The 19,037-nt window shown below is 41.4% G+C and overlaps 1 long non-coding RNA gene across 1 annotated transcript in view; it reads left to right on the top strand.

Annotated features, from left to right (window-relative positions):
• Nucleotides 1-9,167, top strand: part of LOC134471399 (uncharacterized) — a 52,922-nt gene extending 43,755 nt beyond the window's left edge. Inside the window, exon 5 of the long non-coding RNA XR_010040859.1 lies at nucleotides 8,381-9,167. This is a non-coding gene — a long non-coding RNA (uncharacterized LOC134471399). The remainder of the gene's footprint in view (nucleotides 1-8,380) is intronic.
• Nucleotides 9,168-19,037: the final 9,870 nt, after the last annotated feature.

Genomic DNA, 19,037 nt, shown 5'->3' with positions numbered 1-19,037 from the left:
AAGGACTCTGGTCACTTTGGATTAAAGTCCACCCTTACTGATCAGCAAAGTGCTGTGTCTAAATACAGTCAGTCTAAGGCACTGGGGATTAGGGATTCCATCTGTGCTCTCTGGAGGGATGGATTCAGCTCATGCCACTGGCTGCTGTGAAACTATCCAAAGCTGGAAGAACAGAGATAAGTGAGCTTCAGGAGTGACTCAAGCTTCCTGCAGCTTCTCTAGCCTTGGATGAGAGGCTCGAAGGAGATCAGACTTGACTGGGAGACTTGCAGGAAGAAGAAAATTCAGAAAACAAGGGGACATGGGCCTGCACATATGTCAAACAGTTGTGATAGAGTCAAGAAAAATAGGAGTCCTATCCTGGCTCTCTGGGGACTCTGAGAGTGGCAAGGACAGAGGCTTCAGGTTTAGAGAAAACTGAGTTTGCACCCTGGCTCTCTCACCACAAGGAAAACACTATCAGCTACTTAATGTTTCTACGCCTTTGCTTCCCACCTCTAAAATGAGTTCTTGATGATGCCTGCCTCATAGAACGGAGATAAATGTTAAATAAGACAGCATGCTGGAAGCCCTGGCCACAATCCTGGAGACAGTCTAACAGCTTAATATACATAGTTATCAATAATAAATCCATAGGTATTATTAACATAATTCATAAACTGGTTAAAGGAGGATACAATGCTTGCTTTTGCCACACCATACTGAACCTTTGATTTTGCCACTGCTGGTAACATTGGGTCTCTGCAGGGCTGGGGCACAGAACAGCTTGAAGGACTAGAGAACCAGAGGAAGAGTAGAAGAAGCTGGGATCATTGGAGAATGGAAGTCCCAGGAAGGGAAGTGACTTTGAAGGGTGCCTCTGTGACTACTCAGCAGAATGGGACTCAAATCCCGACCTTCTTCCTCCTGGTTTGATGCACTCTTGTAAATATCCCCACTTTTTCCAACTGGACCATTGCTCTATCAGTTCAATGCATGATGGACCAGTCTCTATCAGAGACTGTTAAGATTACAAGCAGGTCACAATTCTGGTTGAGAACTTTGGGCCTGACACTAAATAACTATGTGGGTTTAGATAAGTTGTTTACATTCTCCATACCTCAGCATTTTTCCTCTGTAAAATGAGGATAATGCTTAGGCTTGTTCTGTACAATTGTTTGGTATGTGCTCCTTGGAGCTTGCTAACCAAAACATGGTGCTTGCATAGCATCTGGTATTTCCCTGGAAATTGACAAAAGTGTCTTACTACTCTGAAGCTGGTGAAGAATAGTGGAAGTTACCCACGGACTCTAAGCTGGGAAAGCTCGGCTGGAGGAGTGCAGGGTAGTGAGAAGGAGAAGACCACCTACTGAGACCATGGCCGATGCTCAAGGGCTCTCTCCTCAAACCATCTGCTGTGGTGTCTGTGCTTTGCCACTGCTGAGACTGACAGGCAAGAATGGGCTGCTGGACCCCTCTGGACCTAACACCGTGACTGGTGTGTAGGGACACTTGGTGGTAACGGCAGACTGGGGGAGTCCAGGACTGACCTCCCCATGTGCAAGTACAGCTGGGCTTAGGTCTTATTGTTATTATTTGTCACCTAAGTTGGGGAAGAGTACAGTCACTGCCTCCTGCAGTGCCTGGGGTGCAGCCAGAATGTTCTAGAGTCAACATCATGGACAGCTCTGTCTCCTCGCATGACCATGAGCACAGGCGCTGTGACATCGACAGACATGGGGGACACCAGCGCATCAGCAAAATGGCCAAATGCTGTGAATCCATGGTTACTTTTGACCCTGGTGAAACATTTGTCATCCATTTGCTGAGATGAGAGACAATCCCAAGAGTGCTCATCGCACCACTCCGACTGTCACGGTCGCTCTTCTAAGCTCTGGGGATGCCTCAATTGTCCAACTTCATCTCCATCTCTTCTCCTGACTCAGTCTCTTTGGTTTTATTTGATTTTCTATCTTCCAAGTGCTATAAACTTCTTGGGACCAGAGGATTTCTGGGGAATCAGGATAGACTATTAGTCTCACCTTATAAGAATGTGCTTTGTAAGAAGAGGTCCATTGCCCTGAATTTGAGGTAAAGGATTCAGACTTATAGGCTATGCAAGCAGACCACTAGGAATTTAGAGCAGATCAGTGGTTAAAAATATTTACAAATGTTTCAGCTTAAATTGTCTTTGAATGATATGTACCACCATCAAAAGGAACCCTGTCTTAAAAAAACTACATATTTTTACTCTGCCTGTAGAATACTTAAAGTGAATTTCATAGATTTTTTTCTTTATATATTCAATTGTGCTCTGCACTTATTGCAAATATCCTGGAAAACAGAATGCAATAATTTAATTTTCTCTGAATACAGTTGAACAGATGTACATTTAAACTTGGGTAAATTGCTGTCTCTGGATCTTGGGAAAGGGTACACACCTCACTAAAATGCATTTTCTTCATTCTGAAATTGGAGAAATAGCCTCTAACTGGAGTGTTGTACCCATAATGATGTTTGCAAGGCTTTGAGCACAGCATCTGGCAAAGAGGAATTTCTCAGAAAATGTAATCTACATTGTTTAAAAAAGATAATTGTAGAAAAGTGAGAATCAGCAATACCAGAGATGGAATTAGTTCAGACTCACTTCTGACTGTTAGACCAGGCTGCAAGTCACCTCACGAAGAATTACAGATCCCAAATGAGTCCTGCACGGCCAGTGTCACCACGCCCAGTGCTGAGGGTACTGAGAGCCTTAGAGGAGAGCACGTGAGGAAAAAGTTATAGAGAATAAAGGTGCATATTATTTCCTGGAAAACACATGCTTAAAAGAAGAAAACGTTGAAACTTTTGCATGTGGGTAAGGCACAGAATTCCAAGGATAATTAATTATATGCTGCATCACAAAACTCAGGGTGCTTCAAACCTGAAAACTCCTAACCAAAAGTTCACTGAGCATCTATGCATCTATTATTTCAATGAGCCTTTCATGGAATGCTAAGACTGTAATATATATATATATATATATATATATATATATATTTCCACAGGACAGGTCTGATCCTATGGTGGGATTGTTTTTCATTCGCAGTGTTCTTCACACTGTAGAATATTTTACATCCCTAACCTCATCTGCTAAGCATGTCTGGGACAGCATCTCTGCCTCCCCCAAATTCTTGCATACCCTTGGGGACAGGTATACCCCCATATGTGGACGTTATGAAGCATCCAGCCCCTTATATATCTGAGGCAAAAGAAAAGATTCAGAAAAATAAAGTTCTTGATCAAGTAAGTATTTCCTTCTATTCCTCATCGCTGGACCTGCAAGTGTTTCAGTTTCGCTGCCATCGTAAGTATTTTTAATTAAGTCCCTGATGAAACTGTTTTCCCCCTTCAGGATCTGAAGTGTGAATTGCATGAAAATTGGAATTCAGTATTTCCACCTTCTCCTTGGCCAGTGAGAAAAGGAGGAACAGGAAAGGCCGGCTGGGGACTGCGCTCAGGCTCAGGGCTCATAGGGACAGCTGCACCCCTTTTCACATGCACATACTGGTGTTGGTACAGAGCCTTCAAGTTGGGAGTGACCGACCCTGAAGGTGACAAGAGGAAACACTCCTGGGTGATGGGAAGATTTTGGTCTGGAAAGCACACAGGATAATAAGATGCTGTCATTAGGGCTGGGATTAGGGGACATTTTTCATAAAAGGAATTTAGTGGATTTTTTCATTCATAACCAAAGGGCAAAAGACAAAATTGGAGACAGCGTTATGTATTATTCAAGCAGGAGTTGATTAAACAAATATTAGCAATAGTAATCATTGTAGCTGTCCCCTGTTAACCCCTCCTCTGACCCTGGTATTCCATTGTCCGGAGGAGTAAACTGAGATGTAGAGAAGTTACTTCTCTAAAACCATGCAGACAGCATCTGCAGAACTGGGGCTCAATACAGCTGTGTAGAATTCTTATTTTTCACTCTCAGCAATGCATAGACAGTGAAGGCCCTTGGCTCAGAGCATCCAGTTCAGTGTGGAAAATGATGGAGAAGCCAAGATTTCCAGTGTAAAACTAGGAAACTCTGACCTAGAGGGCTGGTGAAAACGTGAGGGTAATATCTGGAGTGGTTGCCCGTAGAAGTGATGTCAGGAATGTTTTCCCAGTGGAGTCTCCCCTCAGTTAAACCCTGAAGAATGAATAAGGATTAACCAGAGTAAGGCAGAATGAGGCCAGTGAGAAACTGGTTTGGGAGGACATGGGAACTTCTGAGGAGCTGCTGAGAGCCAGAACCCAGGAACAAGGGTCCTTTGTGGAGCCCCATGGTTCAGAAAGAGGATTGCAGACATTTTCCCGCCCAGGTGGGCATGGGCTAGCCAGGTTCCTGGAATAAGGTAGACACAGGCAGCACGGTTGGATAGGAGGGACCAGGAAATTACAAGGGTTTTGCTTCCTTTCATCTAAAGGACTGAAAGCCGAGCACAGGGCAGAACCGGTCAGGCCAAGGGGACTGGTAAGGAGAATGTCCTTCCTGTCTAGGCATTCTTCACCTTTGTAATTTTCTTCTTCCAGCTTCTCTCAAGTCCAACCCTATTCTGGATACCTTGGGTCCATTCTGAGACCTCTCCACCTATCCATGGAGCCCAACTCCCATCAGAGGTGCAATCCTGACTCTGCCACTCCACGCATGCATGAAAATGAGAAGTTGCTTCGCTTGAGCCTCAGTGTCCTCCTGTGTAAAATGGCAAGGGTCCTGGAGTTTGCAGGACTAGCTCTAAGGGTGACAGCCTGCCACAAACCACAGAGGGCCAAACAGGAGCATTGTGTCATTAGCATTACAACCTAAATGTTGCTGCTAAGAGAAACTGTATAGTTTGGAGTTTCTAAATTCTGTGCCTCCTATGTGCAATTTGGAGGAAAAAAAAAGACACTTGCATTTGCATTTAAATACAACTCTAAATCCCTCCCCAAAAGCAGTAATAGCCACCCGGATGAATTATACATTTTCTAATTTTAAAAGGCTGTTTTATGGAAATGAGGTTATTTGTGCCACATGCTATGTTCTTGTTGTATCAATGCAAATGCCAAAGGGTGTGATTTATCCAGACTACAGCACCAATGGGAGAAGAGTGTGAAGACCTCATTTGCATCGCACTTTAAACACTCTGTAAATACATTACCTGCCAATCACCCTCTCCCTGCCTCGGGGAGGGAGAGCCAGGCCTGTGCGCCTTATATTTTCACTTCCGGTTAAGCTTGGTGACAATGATTTGTTCAAGTGATCCAGAGTGGAGTGTGCGGTAAATCTTGGAGAAATGTAATCTTATTTTCAGAGATCCAATGAGCCCTGATTTTTATGTGCAGTCCTGAATAATTTGTGAACGTGAGCCTGTGTTTATGGTCCCGTTCCCTAAATGCAAGTGTGTAAATCCCAGTTACAGGTTCTGCTACGCCCACGTGAGGAATGTTCTTTAATAAAAGTCACCCTGTTGGTTTTGGAAGTCAATGACAAGGGCCAGCTTTTGCAGGCATCACAGGCAGGGACCAGAGACTGCTGTCATTCTAGAATATGCCCTGAATTTGAGGTCAAGAATAAAATGCCTACAAAGACTCTACTTACTCCTTGGCCTCCAGTCACACACTCTATGCTTATGCGGGCTGGGAAAGCAGGGAGGGTGCAGCGCTGAGGAGGAAAGGCTTCCTGAGACCTTTCTCCTTATTCATTGAGGAATAGTGAAATAATGCCCTTTCAGATGTAAAATAATTCCCAGAGAGAAAGAAAAGCCTACCAAAAGAAAATACAAAATGCTAATGATTTTCCCATGAAGTAAATAAGCAAAGCCTTTTTTTCCCTTTCAAAACAAAATAGAGGAGGGGAAAAAAAAGAGAGGAAACAAAAACAACTTCCTCTGGGAACTAACTTAAAATATGTTTTGTGTGCCTGCTTGTGGAAGTCACGCCATCGCATGGGGTTTTACATTTTCTAAATAATAAAATTAGGAGGACTGTGGAGGTGACATTTGAAGCACAGCAGCAGAACTCCTTTCTTTCCAATGAAAAGAATACCAAGGAGTAGAAGGCAAAGAGCATGTGTCTTACTAGTAAAATTGATTCCATACAGTTTATAGCACTTGCTAATTTTAAGCCCAATAGGTGGACATGAAGTGATAATGTCAGCAATGATAAGAATAAAGTATGAATACCACTTGGGACCCATTTAGGTAAAATCTGCACCGGGTGATGTGACCCATGATGAGGGCCAACAATTATTCTATTTCCACACCAAATAGAAATCTTTCAACCTGCATCACCAGATGCAGGTGAGTTGGAAGAATGGGCCACTCAGGACTGAGAACCAGAGGATAAGCAATGTGGGTATGCTTTCCTGTTGCTGAGACACAGTAGCCAACACCAGCAACTTAAAGAAGAGAAGTTTATTGTGGATCACTCAGAGTACTTCGTCCGTGGTTTGTTGGCTTCCGGGCAGGAACATCATGGTGGACGCACATGGTGGACCAAAGATGTTCACTTCATGGCTGCTGGGAGGCAGAGCAGGGGAACAGAGCCAGAGTAAAAGGAATGAAGGAGCAGACACAGACCCCGTGGCTTTGTTTCCATGAAGCACTCAGACTCACACGCAGAAGTGAGTTCCAACAAATACCTGCGTGGACCCTAAACCAACTGAGGTGACAACACCGTAACCACAAGAGGGTGCCCTTGAGACTCAGAGAAAACCTCATGAATGAGCAGCCTTTCATCTGAAGACGTAATATGGGTCCTGACCAGGTGTATTTAACCCAAAGATGCCATTTAACTTGTGTACAAGTATAAGAAGAGAAGAAGGAACACAAGAAAATATTGGGATGCTCCTGAGAAGACATAATTTAGAAAAATATCGAATCCATGGACATAGAAGAGTTCTCACTGATGAGTATGCAATGACCTTACCCATTTGTAATAATGACCTTGCCCACTTGTAGCATGTGTCCTGGGGAACATCAGAGCCTTGCACCTCCTGCTCCTATGCAAGTAGCGAGTAATGGGGTGGATGTGTACAAAGATAGTTATTCTTGCCAACATTCCCCAAAAGAGGAGGGTGGTCATCATTCATGCTTTCTCATGGCCCAAATCTGAGATGAAGTGATATATCATTTATCCTCCAAATAGAGCCACAGAGTGAAAGAGTGCTCCTAGTAAAATTAGGGTATTGGACAAAAGCCAGAGCTGTCCTTAGCGAGCCAGGATGCTGTCAGACACCTCTTGGTATTTCAAGAATCCTATGCTTCCTGCAGGTACACTCCGCAAGTCTAAATCTCCCACCTCCGTGTGTCCTGTGGCATCATATTTCCCCACAGACTTAGCACAGTGCTCAGTAAAGAGTGAATGGAGCAGAACTCTTTCATATCCTGCAGAAAGACACTGTGTTTTACCACTGTACAACTGTGTATTTTTGAGTCTTGGCTCCGATTTTGTGTAAAAATGAAAATCACAATATTTCTGCTATAAGAGGAAGTAATCTGTCAGTCCACTACCCAGTTTCTAAAGTTGATAGGCTCTCCCTCTTTTTCTCTTTTTTCTTCTGATCCTTTTCTTTGTCTTCTTTGTGTTCTTGTTCTCATTTTACTGTATTAATAACTGAATAAGAAGATGGATGCCTTCAGTTGGATATTATGATAGTCATCCAGAAATCTACCGTATGCCTACAAGAACACTTAGCATTTGGAATTTACACGATCAAGGTGTAAGTTTCAAAAGCCAAATGCATTATTTCTTTTCCATATTCCTTTCTTTCTGCATCCTATATGTCACTTAAGGTATCAGTTTTAGAGTAGCAAATACCCACTTGGTTATTTTATTCTTGGCAGGGTCTTGTTTTTTGACTTGATCATAATTCACATCCAAGAACCATTGGATGAAAGCTGCCACATGCGGGCTAAGCACAGATAAAAGAAAACTGTGTCCACATTGCTTTGCTCAGTAGTTTATTTCCTGAGATTGTATGATTGTGGTATTGCCCAGACTCCTTGCTTGCAGAAAACAGAATGCACTCCAGCTTGTTGAAATGGAAGTGTTGTTTACCAAGAGAGATGGTGGGCACACTCAATTACGAAGGGAGTGAAAGGGGCAGGCTTCCTTATGAGTTTCTAAAAATGTCCTTCAGAGTTGTGTGGCAGAGCCGGCCCTCCATAGAAGTGCTGCCTGGATCAAGAAGTCGCTGCACCAGGAAGATGAGATGCTGTTACAGCCACTAACTACAGAATGGATGCTTCCTACTACACAGGACATAGAGAGGAAATACAATATTAAAAAAAACAAAACAAAGCAAAAACCCTTGGGAATGTGGTGAGAGAATTTTGACAGAATAACTGTAAAAATGTCTCAAAATGTCTTAATGTGTTCTGTTCTTCAGGTTCAAGGCAGTCAGCAGAGCACCTGGTGCCAAGCACTGAGATACCTGGGCTGTTTCTCAACTGATCTCTCATGTGCTAACAAAGCTGACACACATACCTGTGTCCAGTGGAGCATGTAGCCCCTTCCTCTCGTCTCTGAATCTTGGAATCCCATGTTGCTGTTGGCCAAAATGCGCTTCTGTCCAGTCCATTAAGTTCTAATAAATGCATTCTTCATTTAAAAAATAGGCTTACTATGATATATGTTCTATTTTATGATTCTGTGTTTTGAAGTCTCATTTACTGATCCTTTTCTGCCTGTTTAATCTGTACAGTTTTCTCTGTGTCTGTCTGTCTGTCTCTCTCCCTCAGCCTCCTGTAGTACTGGGTTACTGGTGTGCCCCACAAAAGCCATTTCTAATAATGTCACTGTCCAGTTTTCATCCTTCAGCATCTAACTCTGCTTCAGCACCTGGCCCCTCTGTTTCCCAGTTGTGTCTGTTTTAACTCTCTGACTGTGTACACTTTCACTATAGAAAGTCCACCCACCCCAGGAGGACTGGACTCCATTGCAGGGCACCATTCACCTCTGAAAAGAGAAATGAGTCCTGATAAAGTGCCCGATGGGAAGCTGGTTGTACTCTTGGTTCCTCATCTAATTTTGTGATTTTCCCTTCATATCCCTTCTTTACCCTGGACCTCTTGGGGGGCTGCTGACTTCTATCCACTCACTTTTCCTTTCAGTTCTCACCATACACAAGTGGCAAGGGGCTGCCTAGCTCATCTCCGGTTGCTTTGACACCAACTCCCCTTACCACTCCACTTGACCACTACCCTCACCAGCCTGCACATTGTAGGCTGATTCCTGGCTCCCTGAATTCCCATTATAAATAATTTATGAACTCTGCTTAATTCTTTTGGTTTCTGAGCTCTCATAATTTCTTATTCATCTAGTGCTATAGACTGATTTGTAACTTCTATTCTTCATGTTGAAGCCCTGAGCCCCAGTAGCTCAGCCCGTGCCTGGGTTTGGGGAATGGGGCTTTTACGGAAGTGATGGAGTTAAAATGGGCCAGCTGGGGAGCAGGGCAGTAATCCAAGATAACTGGCATCCCAGCAGGGAGAACTTTGAATACACAGAAAAAACTACAAAATTGCATACAGAGAGAAAGGGATTCAGAGTATAGTGAGAAAGCGCTCATCTCTAGGCCTTGGGGGTCTCAGAGAACTCAAACACGCTGTCAACTTCAGTTTAGTTTTGTGGCCACCATGACACTCAGAAAATACATTTGTGCTGTGCAAGTCACCTTATGTCCTAGGAAATTAATAGAAACAGGTTTGCTTCAGGGTGGAGGTGCAGTAGTGTCTCTGGAGACCTGAGGAGAAGCTGGGGGCAGTGGCCCACACCTGTAATCCTAGCACTCTGGAGGGCGGAGGGAGGAGAACCCAAAGTTTGAGCCCAGCCTGGAAAATTTAGCTACTTAGCAATGTCTCAAAAGATTGGCACAGATGCTAGGGATGTCACTCAGTGTGAATGTGTCGGGTTCAGTCTTCAGTTCTAAATAAATACACAAATGGAAATACTGAAAATGTTTCATGGCTTTCTCACCACAATTCATTTTTTGACCCTTGATTGTGCTTTTCTAACATTTTCATTTAGGAGTATTTCTACTCATCCAGCCCAGGCTGCTCCATGCACATTCTCAGTGATTCCTTTGTAACCCACCCTCAAATGCAAAGGCACTGCTAGTGGATTCTACTCCATTCACCTGGGTAGATGAGGCAGTTGGACAATGAATGTCTTCTCTAAGCATGGTGAATGTAAATGGGGTTTGAGACAGCACCAAAACAACATCTTCTCTGTGAAGGTTATCCTGCCCATGTGATTTAGAATCCTAAAAACCCTCTTTCCCCAGAACTGCTGGTCCATTCATATGTATATATTTCAAAATGTCCATTGCTCTCAAATATGTTTCATTTTTATGTGTTGATTATGTCAATATTTTTATGTGCTTTACCTTTCTGAATTATAATGCGATTGTATTCTGAGAACAGGGACTAAAGCCCACTACATACGGGCAGATGATTAATTATTTTTAAAGAATAAAGGCAATAGGTAGAAAGCTTTTTTTTTTTTTTTGTCTTTTTCGTTTTTATCGGTACCAGGGATCAAATTCATGACTGCCTGTTTGCAAGGCAGGTGTTTATGCCGCTGAGCTAAATCCCCAGCCCCTGGACTAAGCTTTTTTAACAGAACTTAACGGCAGCTTCTGCTGTTTCCTTGACTTCTGTAAAACTTTTGGTAGACATTGATGAGCAAAAACAAACAAACCCCCCAAAACAGGAATGAAACTTTATTTCAAACTTCCCTGCTATGATTAGGACATTAAAGAATGCTTGCAATTATCAGAGCTTATTGGAAGAAGCTTAAAGCAAAGAGAAGCTCACTGACCAGCAATGATTTTTGTACATTTACCTACATATAAGCAAAACAATTCGACTCCTTATGGTGGAGTATTCTTCCCTGTAGATTTAACCGGCAGTAACCAGATTCTCTAGTTTAGCAAACATCAGGTTCACATTAAAATAATCTCACCATAAGCTAGCACTCTTCTTTTTTCTCCTCTCTCAAGAACATAATTAATTTCATTTAGTTTGACTAAAGATTTCTTAGAATATGAGAAAATAAAGGTCTCCAAATGTTAGCAAGAAGGCTAACAAGCTGTTATGAGAAACCAAGGGAACAAGTGCTTAACTCCTTACTGTCGCCAATCCTCTGTCAGGACACAGTAGAGAGTTCACTGCACTCATTTCTCCTCTTATAACCTGGACAGGATAACTTAGCCACTCAAGACATAACTCCTTCCCCTACAAAAGGCATGCAACAATTGTTTCTAAGTGGGACTACACATATGGAATTCTGGGTACACCCATTTGTCATAATGAACTGTTAAAAATGCTACTGTGACCTGACATCAAATTTTAAGCATCAAATTCTCATCCCTCAGTTTAACTCCCATTTTGCATTGTGTCTCCAGAATCTGAAATGTATGTTCACTTCTCTCCAGAGTGTTTCCATCCATGTTCTTCAAGTGCTATCCGCATGGGTCTCCCTCGCCTCTATTTCCACCATCACCACGTTTTCCCTTGCAGCTTTCTGTTTCTACAAAAATCTTTGCCCAGAAAATTGTGTTAATGAAAACAAAGAGGACAGTGGCAGCAGTCCTGTTGACACTCATGCGAGCTGAACAGAACAGGAACCTGTGGTCCTTTGGAAATCTCTGCCACTGATCTGCAGGAATGGTGACAGATTACATGGAAGATGCTGACCATCCTTCAGAGATCAATCTAAGAGGAGGGGAAAGTTCCCAAAGAGCGCTGACAGCTAAGAAGAACTAAAACACCTGCAAAAAGGCAAGACAGCAGAACTGTGTTCTAAGTGATGAGAGATCTATACCTGATTTGATTATAGGAGAGGCTCCATGCTGGGAAGAAATTGATTAGACATTGGGAAAAGTGGGGAGGAAGTAGATTTAAGGGGCCTGAGGATATCAGATGTAGACAGCAGTATTAGCTGAAAATAGAAAGCTCCAATTTTGAATCACTCTGAACAGAATAAGAAAATGTACAAAGCTCATCGTTTACTTAAGGCAGTCTATAAGGGCTAAAATGAGAGGAATGCTTACTGACAAAATTAATGAGTTCTCTCCTTCTCAGTCGCTTAGCTGTTCCACTCAACAAGGAACCTTATGTATCCCAAGGAACAGGTGCTTCGGGAACAAGAAGAGAGTTTCTAACCTTGTCTGTGAACCGAGATGCAGCTATTTATCTTGTGAGATAACCCCGTGCAGGGTGTGAACATTTTTTTCTTTGAGAATTTTGGTGACTGTATCCTTTCAAAGAAAACTCCCCAAAGATATGATTCCCCTAACTGAGAAAGAGTTGTTTTCACACATAGAACTGTAAGTTCTGAGACTGTCTAGGAGAGTTTAAATAAATCCTCTTGACAGAGGCTCAGAATCCTCTGTCAATTAAAATGATGACCTGTACTTTGGAACCCACACGCCAGTGACCAAGGAGTCAGTTTATTTTATCCTAGCAGAAGATTAGCTATCCTTTGCCTGTGTAAAAATCAACTCACCTGGACTACAAAATGTAATTAAAGTAATTATTTTTTCTTTCTTCACGACTCTACATTGTTTTTCAAAATTTAGCGGCGTACCCCCTGACCTATTATATTACTATGCTAGCATACACATTTTGACATATGATTCTTTAATGTTTTACAAAAAAAGACAGATAATTTCTGTGACATTCACATCTATTCACATTTTGCAAACTAAGATCATATTTTTCCCCCAAATACATTTTATTTCAAAGAGAAAAAGAAGAAAAAAAAAACTAAAACAAAATTTCAAAACGTGTCAATCACAAGGCAACAATGGTATACACACTGCACATTATCATCCCCACATCAGTCACCCAGAGCACGGACATCTGCGTTCAGTTTTTCACACAACATCAGCACAAGTCTTTCTCTTCGGTGAACTCAGAGAAATCAGTAGTGTAACTATCTTAACTATTTTTTAAATCAACATATACATAAATATATGTTGTTTTTTCTGCTCTTCATACTAATGAGAGAATACCATGTTTACACGTGTGTGTCTTATTTATTTCACTGAGTATGGTCTCAAGTTGCATTAAGATTAGATTTTGAAGTTGTATTTTTAATTCTAGAAAAGAATATAAAATTGGCTTTTCACATGGAGTATCTCTTACCTGAACTATTTCAGAAGTGTTTCAGATGTGATTTTTAATTTCAAAATATTCCCAGACACATATGGGCTAGCTTGAAGATGAGACTCAAGCACAAAAATGAGTCATTTGTGTTCCAAATACTTCTTGTAGACACAGAACAAAGGTAAATTCCTACTTAGTGCATTTGCATGTTGACTGCTAACTATTGTGTGACCTCAAGCATCAAATTTTCCATTTGTGAAGTCTTTTTAGGTCTTACATTTTTGGATTCTGTGCATTTTGAATTTCAGATTTTCAAATTAAGGATACTGAACCAGTGCTTGATCTTAATTTTGACTTCTTGTTTTATGGTTTGGAATAACAATGTTCATTTACTGTCCTCAGAACAGGTTTGGAATAGGTTTTTTGCCTTTATTATTAATATTTTTTGACAATATAGCCTTTTAAATGCCTAAACTGTGTTTGCTTTCTGACTTCCCGAGTGTTACTACACTGTGGTGGCCAGTGCTGTGATCAAAGCTATCATGGTCAACCCCAGGCAGTGCCACCTCATGACCTGCATGCTTCACAATGCCTTGGAAATGGTCCTTCTCTCCCCTTGATGGAAACAACTTACCAGGTTACACTTAGGGAATTTCCGAAGGCAACTAAAAGTGAGACTGGGGTCCCTCTAGACACTTAGGTTGAAATTCTAACCCTCTATACTCAGCATGTGGCTTTCTTTGGGATCAGGGTTATTGAAGACATAATCAGATAATACAAGATCCTGTTAGAGTACATTGATTCCATCCCAATCACAAGTTTGTCTGTATGAAGATGAATTTTGGGTAGATAAGTGGACTTAGGATCACGCTGAAGATCCTGTTAGAGTACATTGATTCCATCCCAATCACAAGTTTGTCTGTATGAAGATGAATTTTGGGTAGGTAAGTGGACTTAGGATCACGCTGAAGACGTGAGTCACTGGCCCACAAGGAGGTACAATTTATTTTCAGTATAATATTTGGAATTTTTTTTTTAAAAGCCTGACTTTTGTAACACAAACTGTGTCACAAGCTAGCTAGCTACATGCTACCTCATGTCTCTGATCATTAACATTATCACCTTAAAAATCTCGTTAATAAGAATCTCTTTATTTTTTGTGAGAATTGAATAAGATTATACACGGAAAAACATTTAAGGTGTAAAACACCTGACAAATGTTAGCTATGAATATTTTTGCAGACAGCCAATGAATATCTGTTGGCAAGTTGAATAGAGTGAAATTAAATGTGCCTCCTGGAAAGATAAATTTAAATGCTATCACTAATAATAACCAAAGGAAATGTAGATTCAGAAAATTCGATGCTTCGTTACCTAATGAAAACAGTTTCAAGCTCTGTATGGAAAGTGGCTTAAGGTCACTTTGATCAAGTGGCTTGCTCAAAACCTTTGCTCTCCAAATGTAATATTCTGATCAACAGCATCCAGTGTTACCATGATGCTGAGGGCAACTTCTGGAAACAAAACCCCAAGCTGACCTCAGACTCGTTATGGCTGAGTGGGTACCCAGGGCAATGCCACCTCATGAGATCCACAGCTGATCTGCAAGCATGTGAAAGCCTGAGCTGGACCACTGTAAGACTCATCTCTTACCTGGGTCATTCCTACTACATTAAGACATAGAAATTAAGAAACTTTCTCTGCAATCAATGGCATTGTAACATTGGAAAAGGCCCCAGCTTTAGTGCAACAGAACTGATATTTTAATCCTCCGCTCAGCATGTAATCACTTAGTTCTGAGTGATTTCAAACTAACTGGTTTCCTTTCTGTGGCTTACCCTGTATAAGGGACCTACTAGTATTTCACCTGCGTTACTCTGGAACAGAGAGGAGTGATAAGGGAGTTAAGCCAACGGGCCTACATCGGAAGCATAATAAAATATCCATGAGTTTGCCCCTTCTGAGACCATTCTGGTGTTTGTTTCTGATTAGCTAACGTTGCAGACAAACAAACAAATTATTCTGTGGGGGGTGCCTCAGTGATGTTTAGCGGGGCCTAAGAATTTAATACTATTTGTGAATTTCCTCCTTGGAAGAGGCATCTTGCAGTTGGAAAAGCTGAAAGGATTGGGCACCCTGTGACCGCCTATATTATTGCGGGGAGCCTCTGTGATTTTCTGCAGTGCAAGCCTTTCTAGGGAGAGACGCAGCTGCCCCTGAGTTGGGCGTGTCTCATCCCAGCATCTCTCCCGCCATGGTCCGAGCAGGAAAGGGAGGAAACACCCTTCAAGACATAGCCCTTCAGGCTTCACTGAGCAGCTGCATTTCCTCCCTGCAGAGGTTGTTTTCGCCTGATGTTATTATTTTGATCTTTGTGCATCTTTTTTCCATGCCAACACAAGGCAATATGTTTTTCCGGGAGAAACCATCCAAGCATTGGTAATGAGCTGTGTGAGGGGCCACGTCATGAGTATAAACTCTGGTGAAATACAGGCACGTTGTTCCCGAAACTCACATGGTATGACCTGTTTGCTGTGCGTCATGTTAATATTTTGCTTTGAGCAGAGTTTCATTCCCGGGGCCTCCGCCAACATGAAGAAAGCTTTTGGGAAGTTTGCTGTACATGTTGTGAAAGCGTGGAGCCACGCCAGATGTCAGTGTGTGAATCCGAGCCTTTCTCTGGAATCCGTGACTGCTCACTTCATCCTCAGCAACGCAGTGGAGGCTTTGCTACGTGTGCGTAGAGGAAATGATGCTGGCTTTCTGCCTTCCGCTGATGGGATGGTGTCCTCTGTGCATGACGACAATCCATCCCCAAATGCAGGCCACATGTCTCAGGCTCTGGCCTTCTCCACCTCCAAGAGCTCCTCCCTCTTTTCCGATGCTAAGTTCCTTAAAATTTCTCAGTGAATTCAGAGTCCTCAACCTACTCTGTTCTGCTGCTTTTAAATTTGGTAATTCTCTGTTTTATTTTTTACTTTTTCAGCATTTCATAGAAATAAAGGAAATCTCTGGATTTACTGAGCATCAGGTAAAGAATTATGTCTACACAAAAGAAAGATGGAGAAATGTATTTATTGACTACGTATTACATAAAATATGTGCTATCAAACTGATTTGAATATGCATGTGAATGCACATTCTGTAATATTTATTTTAATGATTAAATATCATATGTAATATATAGCATATGAATATTACACATACTTCTTTGGCTATGGTGAGTGATATATAAATGTGTCACCTGTATAGTTTATAATGAAATGTAAAGCAACTAAAGTAATAGCTACTTGTTGCTATCTCTTTTCTACGCATGGTCTTAAAGATATTACAGTCAATTCCCCATGTAGGGCACATATTATGCTCATCTTCTGTATCGGTCAAGGTTTACTAGAGAAACAGATACAACACGAGACACACAAATGTATAAGAAATTACAAGCTTGGCTTACAATGGTCAGCCAACAGTTGGATAAGGAAGTGTGTAGAGGGTGTCTGCACCCTGCAGGCTGAAGGAGTCAATTCAAGGTATGGAGTGCACTGCAGTGTTCTGTGCATGTCTGCACCAGCAGGCCCTTGGGTCTGCAACGGAAGTTCTGAAGAATCTATGTCGGAAATCTGAGGGATCCAAGGTGGAAGCAAAAGAGTCTGAGCTGAAAGCCAAGAGACCATCCAAGCCAAAGGCAAAGAGTAGAGCTCTCCAAAGCACAGAATCTCATCAGTCTACCTTCCCTTTTATACCATCCAGAAGAGCCACCCTTGGGTGGGTCGTCTACAACCCAAGATGTGGAATTGCTAAACTGATTTAGTTAAACTTCTGAATGTCTCAAACTGGCACAATCAATCAACCACTACACCTTGTTTAGTAAAATGATCAGATAGGGCAAAGGTAAGTGTAGCAGAAATGAGGTACTACTAGACTGGATGTACTGAGACCACCAGACAGGTATGTTCTCCACAATGAAATTATCCTCAGGCAGGCCCAGAGGAAGGAGCACTCTTTGTAACTACTAGAAAATGCAAAAATTCTAAAAGAAACAATAACCTAATTTAACATGGAAACTCATGTATTTGCAATTTTTTTTCAGTTTAATTTCAACTTCACATATGTAGAAAAAGGACACTATAATATGCAAAATTACTAGAAAATATATATAAATAATATGAACGGCTCAATAAATAGAATGAAGTGTAGATAGATTGAGATGTAAAGTGTCATCATGTGCAGATGGTAGATTTTTCAGCGTACAAGTACAGAATATGGATGTTTAAAGTTCTTTCAAACTTTGCTATAAGTTTGAAAATATTTTAAAGACTTATGGGATAAAAGTGAGTTCATGGACCTCACTGCATGCAGTTCCTTCTGAGATGTTGGAAGCTAGTGATTATTGTCCTTGTTTCCTTCCTGAAGAAATTGAAGCCTGAGAAATCGGTGTGTGAGGTAGAGAGTGTGGAGTCTGTCGTTATTGAATGGGGAAGGGGAAGAACTGAAATTGTGACTGCAACCCAAATCCAAAGGATTGGAACTGACAAGCGCAGGAGCCTCAGCTGGCTACTTGCTCTGTCACAGGCAGCAGGTGTTATTTTATGCATTTGAACTTCAGTTTTCTTCTGGATCAGAGGTGCCTGGGACTGTCTACCTCAGAAGGTTTCCATGAATGTTGAGAAAGACATTCCATATAAATACGTAAAGTGTATGTTAGACTAAAACACAAGTCTGTATCAGTTCCTTCTGTTCTTAGAATTTAGCCCAAAGCAAGGCAAGTAGAAATAAAGATCCCTTAAAATAGACTAAAATGCTACTATTCTTGAATTTTGTACTTTGAAGGAAAATGTTGATTTCTCTTCATTTTTGAGGTTATTCATTGTACAATAGAGAAATTGTTTGTTCTTTGCTGTTTAATGAAATGACTGATCATGGTAATTTTTGTTTTGTTTTGTTTTAGTCTCTTAAAAAAGAAAGAAAGAAACTTTTCATCCTTTTCTTCGCATTTGCATTATTTCTGCTTTCCTAATCTGGATATTTAGCACTTTATAATAAGCAATGATGAATCTGTTTTCATTTCTGTTTAATCCTTTTCCATCATTTTTACTGAAAATGTTCAGTAGGCACCAAGTGGAATTGGACTTCCTGTGGCAGTGTCAGTCAATAATCTTGGCTTCCTCCTCCTTCTACATCTCCCCACCACTGCCTCTCCACGATGGGCTTCCAATCCTCATTCAGCATTTCGTTTAAACTTAGTGCGCCATTGGTTCCAATGTCTTGAACTTAGTTAATTTCTCCTAAATTTGCAACGCTGGCACAAGTTACTTGCATAAGTAATCTGAAACGCTGTCGCGTATTAAATTATCATCTGCCATTTTGCTGCCTTTGCTTGTTTCTCTCTGCACTGTTTGTTCCTTCCACCCTGCCTCCTGTCAGCAGTCTCCAGCTTCGTTCCACAGTTCATTCTCTCTGTTCACAAAGAGCCACAGTCAGGGGTCCCCAGAGGGCTGAATGCAGAGCTAGAGAGCAGAGGCTCTCCAGGGAGCCTGCATGTTGACATCTCTGGGAGACTTCTCAGCTGGAACCAGATGCTCTGATTGAGTTTATCTCAAGAGAAGCTGTGGTTTAGTAATTTTAAGCTTTTCCAAGTTATCTCAGTGAACAAAAGTTGTGATGGATAACATATATATGACTTGAGAATCACATTTCTTAGAAGCAAAAGTTGTCCTTAAGCACTTAACAATGTTATTCCTCCCCAAGCATTTCGTTTGCCTAAAAAATGAGACACTTTTAATTGATTATTTTTTCTCAAATAAGGAAAACAATGGTGATTAATTAGTTTAAGAACACATGTCAGTAACATATGGCAGAGCCTAGTAATTTTGTTATGACTTTGTCCTTTATGATTTGTTTTTATCATTCCAGGGAAAATACTCTCAGAAAGGCTAT

The sequence above is a fragment of the Cavia porcellus genome, unplaced genomic scaffold (assembly GCF_034190915.1).
Source record: "Cavia porcellus strain 051 isolate PalLab524CR breed Dunkin Hartley unplaced genomic scaffold, mCavPor4.1 scaffold_18, whole genome shotgun sequence".
Taxonomy (NCBI): domain Eukaryota; kingdom Metazoa; phylum Chordata; class Mammalia; order Rodentia; family Caviidae; genus Cavia; species Cavia porcellus.
This window is presented reverse-complemented; position numbering and strand designations above follow the sequence as displayed.